Source organism: Antedon mediterranea, chromosome 6, assembly GCF_964355755.1.
Source record: "Antedon mediterranea chromosome 6, ecAntMedi1.1, whole genome shotgun sequence".
Lineage (NCBI taxonomy): Eukaryota > Metazoa > Echinodermata > Crinoidea > Comatulida > Antedonidae > Antedon > Antedon mediterranea.
Window position 1 is genome coordinate 4,344,032 of NC_092675.1, and position 12,501 is coordinate 4,356,532.

The 12,501-nt window shown below is 41.0% G+C and overlaps 1 protein-coding gene across 2 annotated transcripts in view; it reads right to left on the reverse strand.

The window, feature by feature from the left end:
* LOC140051495 (phosphatidylinositol 3,4,5-trisphosphate 3-phosphatase and dual-specificity protein phosphatase PTEN-like) overlaps window positions 1–12,501 on the reverse strand; it is a 44,085-nt gene that overhangs the window by 30,467 nt on the left and 1,117 nt on the right. The gene's annotated exons all lie outside the window — the stretch shown is intronic.

Genomic DNA, 12,501 nt, shown 5'->3' on the forward strand with positions numbered 1-12,501 from the left:
TCACTCAAATCGAAAAGTTCCTATTTATTCAATAATTCACAGTGTCCCTAAATAGCCACCACTCATGGCTGGCATTTATGATAAATACCATCCAAAACAAACCCCCAAATTTCAGATGTTGATATGTAATGTGTATTATGCCATACAGAAATCAACTTCTAACCTAGTACTGTACTGTAATTATGAATGTACTTTGGTGAAGATCTATTTTATAATCAAAATGCTAATTACGATTATGTTCCTAATTTGTGAACTGTTGATTTATGATTATAATAGAAATAGCTTCCTTGTAGTGAAGTGCAAGTAAAGGAAGTATTTAACATTGTTACAGAATAAGTGTTTTCTTTTCATGACAATGGCTATTGTCAAAAGCATAGAATTGTCTACATAAACAGGGAAACCAACAGAGTTCCTTAAAAAATAGGAAATACCCCCACAAAAAGACAAAGACAACCTTATGACAAGTAAATGGAAATACCAGTATCTAAATTATATGGATATGAAATTGGCAAATAAATGCTATTTTTACATTGGCCTTTATTGGCCCCCCCTTCAGATGAAAGAGCACAGTTGGTGGCAGCTGTACGACACGACCGATCCAGTAGGTTATTCCCCCACAATTGCATTTTAATAGGGGTGTTTCAAAGGAGGTGTTCTACAGTGTACATATAGTGTAAAGACAGGGACATGTACTGAAATGCACAGTTACTAATCTATATACTGTAGTACCACAAGCATAGTGCATAATAATGTGCTTGAACAACTGTATTTTTAAAACAAAGTAAATGTGTTCATGATAAAAAAAAGTAATTTTTACATTATACAGTAGTTATAACGGAAAATATTGGACATACTGTACAATGACTATAAGCATAATTAATAATGTACTTAAACTGTAAAAACAATGTAAATGTATTCATAATAAAAAAAGAAGTTATTTTTACATTATACACAGTTAGTTATAACAATTAACAGAAAATATTAGACATACTGTACAATGACTATATAAGCAATGAAATAGTTCCAAGCTGTTGTTTTATTTTTAATCTATTCAGCTCTAAAGCTAAATTTATTCCATCAGGAATGCTTGATGGCACCACTGCTGATCCTGTGAAATACTATCGCTAATATAATGGATCAGAAATAGTAACAAACACTATTTGTGCTAATGTATACTATGTTATTTTATTGTAGTTGTACACAGAGTGAAATCAAATAACAATACAAAAAACTATACAGTATTCACATTATTTTAAAGCTCAGGTACAGGCATGAATTTTAAATATAATATTTGGTTAAATGTACATAAATCAAATATTTGTAACAGAAATCGAGACGAAAAAACATGAATTTCCCTTAATATGGTATCAGATACAAAATTTGGCAAAATTCTTCCATAAAAACCAGGAAGACTTTTTTTCAGTAGTTAGGTAGTTAACCTAATGTAATAACATGTCTGGTGACTCCCTAGATGGTGAAAAAAGATGGTGGATATTTTTTGCTATAGCATGAAAATAAAAATCTGAAGTTGAATAAAAATATCAGAAATGTAATATTCAAGTTATATTACCTATATTTAGTCATCTGATAACATTTTTTACCACACAGTTTATTTTTCATAGCTTTTTAAATTCCTCTCTATTTACAAAATTTGTGTACAAAAGAATACACAAACCAACAGTGGTGTTGGTAGTCTATGAGTGCCGCTTACCTGGATAAACCAACATAAGCCTCTCTCTCCGACGAGAGGTAAACATTACGAAAAGAAGAACATTAATAACATTAATTTTTCCCCACCCCCGTCGGATAATGGATCAGTCCGCCACCAGTACGCCCTCAAGTGAGACACACCCACTTATCATCGTCATCATTTCTCAAGACCACCTGCCTGAGGGGACGGTAGGGAGGGCGTTTATCCAGGTAAGCGGCACTCATAGACTACCAACACCACTGTTGGTTTGTGTAGTCTATATCGTGCCTAGCTTACCTGGATAAACCAACATAAGCCAGTGTAGCACCGGACTAGAGTCTAGTCGGAGGCGGGAGGCAAGGTAAACATTGTCATACATACCTAGTGTCTGGGCTTCAAGATTGAAGCTGCCACCGTAGACTGGTTTGCGGAGGTATCCGACAGGTAGTGGGATGTGAAGGTGGACTGTGATCGCCACCATGCCGCTTGCAGGATGTCTGGAAGGGGCACCCCAGCAAACAGCGCCCATGAAGCGGCTATGCCACGCACTTGGTGCATATGTGCCGGAGGAGGCGTATTTGTGGAGTCGTAACCAGCCCGGATGGCTGCCACGACCCAGTTTGCCAGCGTCGACCGAGCAGCCGGTCGGAAGGGTGCAACTGTCGATATGAACAGATGTGACGCTGAGACCCGAATGGACTCTGTGCGTTTGATGTAAAACTTTAGTGCCCGCACCGGGCACCAAAGTCTGTCTTCCTCAACCCCTGAATATGCAGCAATGGTGGGAATAAACACAGTCGGCGGCGAGAAGTTCAATGTCTGAGATTTTGCAAGGAAATCTTTTCTAAAAACCAACCGCGCGCCACCCCGTTCAAACCTGATGTGCCTTGGCTCCAGAGAAAGAGCATGCAGTTCACCTCTGCGCTTGCACGAGGCTAGTGCAATCAAAAAGGCAGTTTTGAGAGTCAGGTTGTAAAGTGATGCCCTACTCAGGGGCTCGAAGGGTGGACGCATAAGAGCGGCTAGGACGACATTGACGTCCCAACGTGGAATCAGGGCCTTAGTAGGAGGCCGTTCTCGAAACATCCCGCGAAGCAAACTGGAAATTGCAGGGGATGAAGAGATGGTCGAGCCGTCTTTAAAATTCGGAATTACTGCAGCCAAGGCAGACCGATAGCCGGATACGGTGCGAACCTGCAGACCTGACTCAAACAGGTAATGTAGGAAAGCGCAGACCTGGCCCAAAGTCACTTTCATAGGGTCGGTCTTCTGGCGCTTGCACCATTCGAAAAAGTGTTTTAATCGGCTATTGTAGACAGCAAGAGTGGATTCCCGTCGGGATTTCGCCGCGAGGGCGGCCGGACCATCTGGAATGCCTGAGTCTCTGAAACGATCCCTGACAATGGCCATACAGTCAGGTCGAGGGATATGAGGTTCGGTAGAGCAAACCGAGCTCGGCCCTGCGTCAGCAAGTCGTTCCGAATCGGAAGACGTAACGGCTGATCGTACAGAAGGCCTAGAAGCAGTGGAAACCACGGCTGCCTGGGCCAATACGGCGCTATTAGTAGGACTCGGCATTGATGGCGCTGAATGTGCGTCAGGACCAGTGGCAGTATTGAAATCGGTGGAAAGGCATATGCCCAAAGGTTGTCCCATGGTATGGACAGGGCATCCACCGCCCACGCATGTGCATCCCGATATCGACTGCAGAACGTCGGGAGCTGCGTGTTGCCTGACGTCGCAAACAGATCTACATGGGGCCGCCCAAAGTGGTTGAAGATTTAGGTGGCGATTATTGGAAGGAGACGCCATTCCGTAGGACGTAGAAGTGGACGGGACAGTGCGTCCGCCACTATGTTCAGACGACCCGCAATGTGGGCCGCTGACAGTTGGATGTTGTGTCTTATACACCACATTAGCAACGTCCACGTGTGGCAACATAGCGTGGGGGACCGTGTACCCCCTTGCCTGTTTATGTATGCCACGACGGTTGTGTTGTCGGAATTGACGAGAACATGGCGATTCGCCAGATGGGGAAGAAGAGCCTCCAACGAGCGCTCGACTGCCCAAAGTTCGAGCAGGTTGATGTGGGCGCGCGTCTCCTCGGGCGACCAGAGGCCGGAGACGCGAATGTCCGGAGACGGTATGTGACCGCCCCAGCCTACCTCGGATGCGTCCGTTTCCACACGGACATCCGGAATTGACCTTTGTATAGGTGTGCCCACAAGTAACCTGTCTTCCACGAGCCACCATTCGAGATGCGAGATAATGAACGCATTCGTTGGAACCACTTTGTGTAGAGAGTCCGATCTTGGGCGGTATGCTGCCAGAAGGTGCAGATGTAGAGGCCGCATCCTTAACCGGCAGAACGGAACGAGGGCGACGAAGCTGGCCAGTGACCCCAAGGTGCGTAGCCAGTCGTACGCCGTCGGAGCCTGAGCATTGATAAGATGCAGCACTGCAGTTCTTGCCTTGGCCACACGCTCGATGGATGGGCACGCACGGCCCGTAACCAAATTTATTTGGGCTCCGAGATACAGAGGGTTCTGAGAAGGGAGAAGACATGACTTCTCCTCGTTTATTATGAACCCTGCTTGTTCCGTCACGAGGCGGACAAAAGATAAGCTGCTCAGCAGCTGGTCCCTGGACTGGGCCACGATCAACCAATCGTCTAAGTACATGAAAACTCTGATGCCGTGTTGATGAAAGAACGCCGCCAGGGTTCTCACTAGACGAGTAAACACTCGTGGGGCCGTTGAGAGGCCGAACGGCAGAGCTACGAATTGGTATACCTGATCGTGAATGCGGAAGCGCAGCCAACTCTGGTGTTCTTGCGCAATAGGCACGTGAAAGTACGCGTCTTTCAAGTCTATTGTGGCTGCCCAGTCCCCTCGTCTTAGCCCCAACAGGATAGATGAGACAGTCTCCATCCTGAACCTGCGGGGCCGGATGTACCGCTTGTTCAGACTTTTGAGGTTTAGGATGGGTCGCCAATCGCCCGATTTTTTCTGGGCGAGGAAAACGGTGGATTCGTGTCCCGGGATCGTAAGTTGTTGTTTTTGAACATGCACCACAGCTCCTTTCTGGAGCAGTGCTTCGAGGCCCGTCATGAGCGCTTGACTCTTTTCCGGCTCTGACGGAATCCTCGTGTGCCGGGCACCTCCGCTCCCCGGAGGGCTCGAGAATTCGATACGATACCCGTGTGTCACGGTGGAGAGAACCCATCTGTCTGTGGTCAGGGTCTCCCAAACCCGAGAAAACCGTTTCAAGCGACCCCCCACCTGCCCGCCCTCGCTTGGAGGGACGGGCGTCCCCGGGCCGTCACCGGCGCTTCACATTATAATACCGGCGACCACTTCTGTTGGTGGCGCCTTTGCCACCCCTATTTCGCATTCCGCGAGGGGGGTGTGAAGCCTGTCTTGATGTAGAAGCCTGACTTTGCATAGGCTGAGCCGGTGGCGGCGGGGGAGGCTGCATCTGCTGAGGAGCAGCAGGGACAGGCGGCGGTCGTGCGGCTGTCCTTGAGCGTGAATTGCTAGCTCGGCGTTTTTGCGGGAAGCGCGCTCTTGTCTCCCGACGAGCTTCCCTCTCACGAGCCCATTTATCCTCCTTCTGTGAGAAGGAGCCAAAGAACAAGTCCTGCGCCCCGAAGGAGTCAGACGTAGTAAACCTACGGAAATCGGTCGGTGCGATGTCAGTTGCACCCAAGACGTTAACGCGACGGGCCGCGGCCGCAGATAATGAGATCGTTGCCTGTTGATCAACAACCAGGCCCATGATCTGCTGTAGTAGAGCTATCACGTCCGAATCGCCCTGAGGCGGATGTTCTGGATCAGCCAGAAAGGATAGCAAGTACCCGGCCATAGAGGCGGCTCTAAGCGTCTCGCGTGCGGCCCTGTCGACGGACGTAAGGACATCCTCTGTCCGGGATTCCGAAGGCTTCAAAAAATTAGTCCTGGACGGGTCCAGGTTCTGGTCCTCACGGACCCGTTCCTTCGCTGCCTCCGGGACGCTCGGCGCCGCGATGTACAGTTCGAATTGTTTCTGCGGCACCGGAAAAGCCGATGACAGGCTATAAGGCATAGGCCTACGAATCTTGGACTCCTTAGCGATCAGCTCCACACGTTCCACAAGTTCTGGATCGAGAGGCGTAACCGGGCACGAAGATACCTTCTTAAAGGGCGTGCGTACGCCAAAAGTGGAAAACCGCTTAGACGAAGGAGTATGCTTAGGCTCTCGATACGTGAAATCGACGCCGAGAAAGGACAGCACCGCGGGGACCGTCCGCATAACTAGCGCCTGCAGACCTTCCTCCCCTGGCCCGGCCTGCTCCCGTAAGCTATCTCTATCATCGTCAGAGAGCGAGGCCATCGTCCTGTCACTATCGTAATCCCTTTGCCGGACGGACGAACCATCGAAAAACGAGGTCTGCTGTGGGCCAACATCAATGTATGGAATATGGGGAGGAGGTCTAATCTGAGAGGGTACCTCAGGCTCATCCCTCGGCAGAGCTCTCACAGCTGCAACAATGGCTTGCAGTAACCCCGGAGAAATCTCATTCACCCCCGGAACCGCAGAGGCCGCAGCCGGTGCAGGCATATCTGGAAGGCTAACTTCCGGCGCGACGGCAGGAGGGCCTGCCGTATCGGCGGTACCCACCTCCGGAGGTGGTACAGCTTCCGTGCGCTCCTTAGGCTTAGGGAGCGATTTGAACTTGGACGGTGTCCAGCGGACACAAACATCGCACGGCGACAACTCGGTACACGTGCGGCAATGTATGCACTCCAAGTGGCGGTCCCACTTCACGGTAGAGCGGGGACCCCTACATTTAACACACTCCTGCTTAGGCATGGTGATCTAACAGACCTACTTCTACCCACTAGCCTAACGAACAACAAAAGATCTTCCAGTATTTCTATCCAGGTGAAACACACTGGATAACGGCTTACAACGCTAAATTTTAACTCCTGGCAACTAGCCAAGGGTAACGATTCTAAACGTATCCAACCACAAGATAACGATCTACTACACTTAGCTTCGTTTTCTTGCTCTATTCTTCTCTTCCAGTCTACAGTATAAAAGTCTTTATCGCAAATTCCTCAGGAATTCCAGGAATGTGTTCAGAAAAAGACGTACGTACACAACGACGTTACGAAAAGAAATGATGACGATGATAAGTGGGTGTGTCTCACTTGAGGGCGTACTGGTGGCGGACTGATCCATTATCCGACGGGGGTGGGGAAAAATTAATGTTATTAATGTTCTTCTTTTCGTAATGTTTACCTCTCGTCGGAGAGAGAGGCTTATGTTGGTTTATCCAGGTAAGCTAGGCACGATATAGACTAGAGATTTTACTGTGTAATTTGAACTATTCCCCCACTGATAAAAAAGTGCTTATTTTCAAAAAGCTCGTGTAACACAAATAAAATCCCAAAAATTATGAAATATAGGGGAAACTATAGATCGATAATTATTGGAATGTATGATCAATAGAAATTTTTTGCCCGCACCTGGCCTTTAAATGCTGCATACTGGAGTATAAAAAGATTGTTTTTTCTTACTTTTAATTTTTAAGAAATAAATGTTTATGTTTTTTATTTTATGATTTTTTAACGCATTTATTTAAGCATGCAACTGTACTGTACGTCAAGAATCAAAACTGTATCATCTACAAAATGTTCTGTATGAAAAGCTAGAAATGTATTTATCTTTTTAAATCCACTGTATTTTATGACTAGCAAAACATCTAATGGTAGAGTAGATAGAGTGAATAGGCGTGCCTATCTATTTGCCCATTACATTTTAGGTAGTAAAACGCATCTAAATTTGTCAGTATGGTAGGGTAGACATTAAGGTGTGCCTAGTAGTAAACTTTCGTTGTCAACCACAATTTAGATCTCAGTAATATAACGCCTATCGTGCTAAACACATCTGTTTCCTGTTGCTCGTCCAATCAAAACAGTTTCTTCGCCTCATTGGTAAAACTCATTGTACTAAGTGTTCTTCTTACACCTAACAAAAAAGGACATGATACAATATATGATATTGTACCATGGCCTTAGGAATTATAAGATGAAATTTATTTAAAATATTTGCATTTAGAAAGATTACAGCAATTAACTATCATTGCAATTGTGTAATTATGGAAATGGCCTTATGAATCGTTGATTACGATGTGTTCAACACAACATGAATTTACTACAGTTATAGTATCACCAATAATTGCCTACAAAAAAAGTGCATTATGAAGGCCCAACAACAATGAAATTAATTTTTTGTAAAATTGTTTCTTATGGGAATTTAACAGGACAGTTTAATGGAGTGTGCTTTATTTATACAGTAGCCATTTATCTGATGCTCTCTATCTTTGTTTAAAAGTCTATTCATGTACTATACTGTAATAATACATAGTACTATCTTATTGGTTAATTTCATATCACATGTAGTTCATTATTAGTTCTACTGCACGGTAAAGCTCTATTTAATGGTTCTATTTGCATGTTCAGCTTTTTGTAACATTCTGAGAATTTTTTTCAAGGTTGGCAACTGTTGCACGTACTAAAAACTATCACATAAAAATTCAAATATTCTCCATTCAACTCATAAACATTCATTATTTGTATACTAAAAAATGTCCAGACAAATAAAGTAAAATACAGTTTACATAAATTTATACTATCTTGCAATTAGCACAAAACAATTCAATGATTTGCACATTTATTTTACCATACAAGCTGATTGAAATTGATTGAAATATATATTTATACTGGGTAACCTCTTCAGTCAAAGACTGGTCTCCCAGAGGGCCCACTTGGTGATCAGTGGCTGTGATGTACTAATACACCGGGGTAACCCCCTACTCGTCTCGAAAGATGTACTAGGTTCTTTAAAGTGCACACGATCTAGATGTGTACACTGGACCTACGGTTTATAGTCCTTATCCGAGAAGACTCGTTCTACCACCAGAACCATGGAGTGAGTGAGCCTCGAACCCCTGCCGATGTTCAAAACGATACAACGTTGCACATTTAACATACACAAGCTCGAAGAAAATATTACATCTTGGTTATTTTTTTAATGAAACATGATTCCATCTTTCAATGGTCATTGGTATACGGATGTGAAAGAAATGCAACTCATTGAAGGCCGATTTGAAATGTTTGAACATCACGACCTAGTTTCAGTCTTGGCGGTTCCAAGGTCAATGTTACAGACACACATGAACGCTTTGTTCTTATATTGATAATTCAACAATGCTATAACAATCAAGTTTGATTATGCTACTAAACCAACTCTTTGTGTACTTTGTTTATAAAAGAATATTAAGTCAACATTTAATATGTAATCTACTCTTATGATATTTGTTGGATTAAACATGCCACTTTCATTCATTTTTAATTTTGTACAGTACTTTTACAATAACTGTACAAACGTTAAATAATGTTTTGATTTAGCTTTTTGCATATTTTATTTGTATCAGTAATTTGCCTTTTTTGGAATTGAACAAACACATGAATTTTCAAACACAATCCATCATCATTAATATACCGTAATAGAAAATTCCTAGAATAAACAAATAAATGAATACCATTGTTGTGTGAAATGCGAAACTGTAGCTAGGCCTGCAATTTAGGAGTGTGTTTACTGTTAGGTGAGTGATCGCACTCCCACACCTCAATGCCTAGTGCAATGCCATGCTTTGCTCTCAGCGAACAAAATCAGAACGTCCATTTTTTTTCCTTTGTTTGACAGTTGATTTCAAGATGGAATTATTAAAAAATGGGATGGGATTTAAAAATTGAACACATACAAGTTTACTCTAAAAACAGTGCGTTAAAAACAAATAATATTTTTAACCGTTGAATGCCTGACTGTCTATAAAATCAGTCAATCTTTTAGCTCATGAAAATATTCTTTCATTCAGCTCATAAACATCCATTATTTGTATACTGTCAACTATCATAATCTATAACTGTAGCTTAGTGCTTTCTGTACAGTACTGTATCTAAATGTAATTAAAACTATTGAATGAAAATCTAAATTTATACCTCTTACTTATGCTTCAAATATTATACGCACAAAAGGCAGGAACCAATTTGCAGGAAACTATACAATAGAAAACAATATGGAGAAAAACGTAATTGCCTGCATTTTTGCTCATTGTGTTTTTACTTTAATGAGAAGAGATTGGTAAGTTGTTTCTTGAATGGATTATTGAGGTAGTAGAGTAGAATGTGAAAATAAATTATGGATGACCGGATGAAGGTGTATTGTGAGGTAGACTTGTTAGTGATGTCATACGTGTACGTTTGTTTCCTCCTTATAATATGGATGAATGAACATCAGCAAAAAGAAGTTCAGTTGCTCTCTTACGTTCATGACGTACCGACTAAGAAAGAACAAAAAATGATTACAAACCAACTGTATTCGTTTTTTTGTAAGGAAGTTAACCTTAAAAAGTATGCATTAAAATTTATGAATTCCCTTCTCCGAAAGGTATTTACAATTTATTTTTATGTTAGACAATAGGAACGACATTTTTATTATCAAAAATTGAAACACTAAAAAAAGTAACTCGTGCCAAATAATAATTTTGCGCTACATTCTAGATACAGTAGAACAGGCACTAACTAACCTAATTGAGTGATACAATTCAAAATATGAATACTACCAGTACTTTTTATCTCAATTTAAGCTACTGTAGGGAACTTAAAGAAAGCACAGTATTTTCAATAAACAATTTTAATTAGAAATGAAATATTTATTTTGAATTAAAATATTTTATTTATACTACAGTACACGACCTCTTCAGTCAAAGACTGGTCTCCCAGAAGGGCCAGTTATGATCAGTGGCTGTGATGTACTAGTACACCGGTGTAACCCCTACTCGTCTCGAAAGATGTACAGTTAGGTTCTTTAAAGTGCACATGAGCTAGATGTGTACACTGGACCTACGGTTTATAGTCCTTATCCGAGAAGACTGGTTACAGTATACCGTCAGAACCATAGAGTGAGTGAGCCTCGAACCCTTGCCGATATTATGACTAAGTAATTACGGTTCCACTGATTTAACCGCTCAGCCACTCAGAGTAGAAACATGAAGTGTTGTATTGTGTTTGGCTACACCATTGTATAAATGCGTGGAGGATACTGTACCCTGTGAACATTTTCATTATACAATTTTGTATTGTATGTAGTACTGTAGTTCCCGCAACAAAACTTTGAATCACCTAAAACCCATAGTGTTAATAAGGTTAACTATAAATAATGTGTGCATCATATTCCCTTCAGTTTTCTTTTTAGTAAACACCCTTGGAAAGTTGACTCATGGAAAACCTTCTTGGCTCAAAAAAAGTTTGGAACTTTGCCGGTGTCAAAAAAAGTGAAGTCATCATTTCAAAGATACTGTATGATTCAGAGGTACTATACGTCATTCAAAATGATAATATACAGTAGGGACTAGAATGTTAGAAATTCCTTTAAATAATATTAATTCCATTTAATTTAAGATTTGGTAGCAATTTTAAAAAAATCAGGCATGACCAAAGAAAGAAAGAAATTTGAGAATTGACAGTTTTGAGCTTTGGAATATTGTGGTATTGTGATACCCTGCTCAAAATAAAATTATACCTGGATTGTTTTTATTTAGGCTTTTTGTTATTTAGTAGAACAACCCTCAAACTACAGATCGCTTATCAATCATCATCAAAGATTTTTAATGTTTACAGTAGTATAAGTACTGTAGTTATTAACTAGGATGGAAATTACAACAACTCCACTCCCAAAGACTTGTAATAAGAATTTTATGTTTATGTACAGCATCTTGTGTATATGTTTGTTTTGTGAACCTCTGAGGGTCCCTAATGATCAGCAATTGCTAGATGGATCACCCTCATTAAATATGGTAAAAAAAAAAGAAAGATTACAGTTATATAATGTTATTCCAGTGGACAACAATCAGGGAAACCCCCTTATGGTCTATCACCATATATTGTATTATATTATATAGTACGTTAACCAAGTCATCAGTATATTACAGTAAATGCCAGACACAAATTCTAATTAACACTATCTAAGTTTACAACCTTTAGAAATGTTCAAATTCAACAGTCTAAAGGTCATACCTTCACATCTCATTTTTTCAGCTGACAAAATAAAATTGACTTGTTCAATATTTGTTTCCAAAACTCCTATATTATTATTAATACCAGTAACTATTTATTTGTGAATTAATGTAATAAAATTAGAAAATGTATTTTGTCTATTTTGACAATTTTTTTAAAAAATGAGCTGAATTGAACTGTCAAACATTAACATTACATTACATACAGGCCTGATTACTGTACATAAAACAACTTGAATTTTTAAAGGTTTATATTATTTATATATATTTCAGGCAACCCTATCTTCTTTACTTCTCTTTAAGTATTTCATGTGTGCTGAAGAATTGCTAGTGTTGCTAAAAGCTTTGCTTATTTTATTTAGATTCAACCACTGATACCCACGGCATTGTTGTTTTTTTCAGTAGTTTGCCTTTGGACTTATATTGACATATTATTCATTTTGGCGATGCACCATCTACACCTCGTATCTTATCTGACTAATTTATGTAACTTTGCATTGTGTATACATTATAATTAACAGTATAATTCGTCCAAATATTAAATCCATCAAAACTTTACCTCAAAAAATTTTTTTAATGAAAAAGCACTGATTTATATTTGCAATTTTACGATAGTTAATGGAATATTTACCAAATTAATGACAAATTCAACGTAATTATGATGGTACTAAAATCCTCATAAACAAAT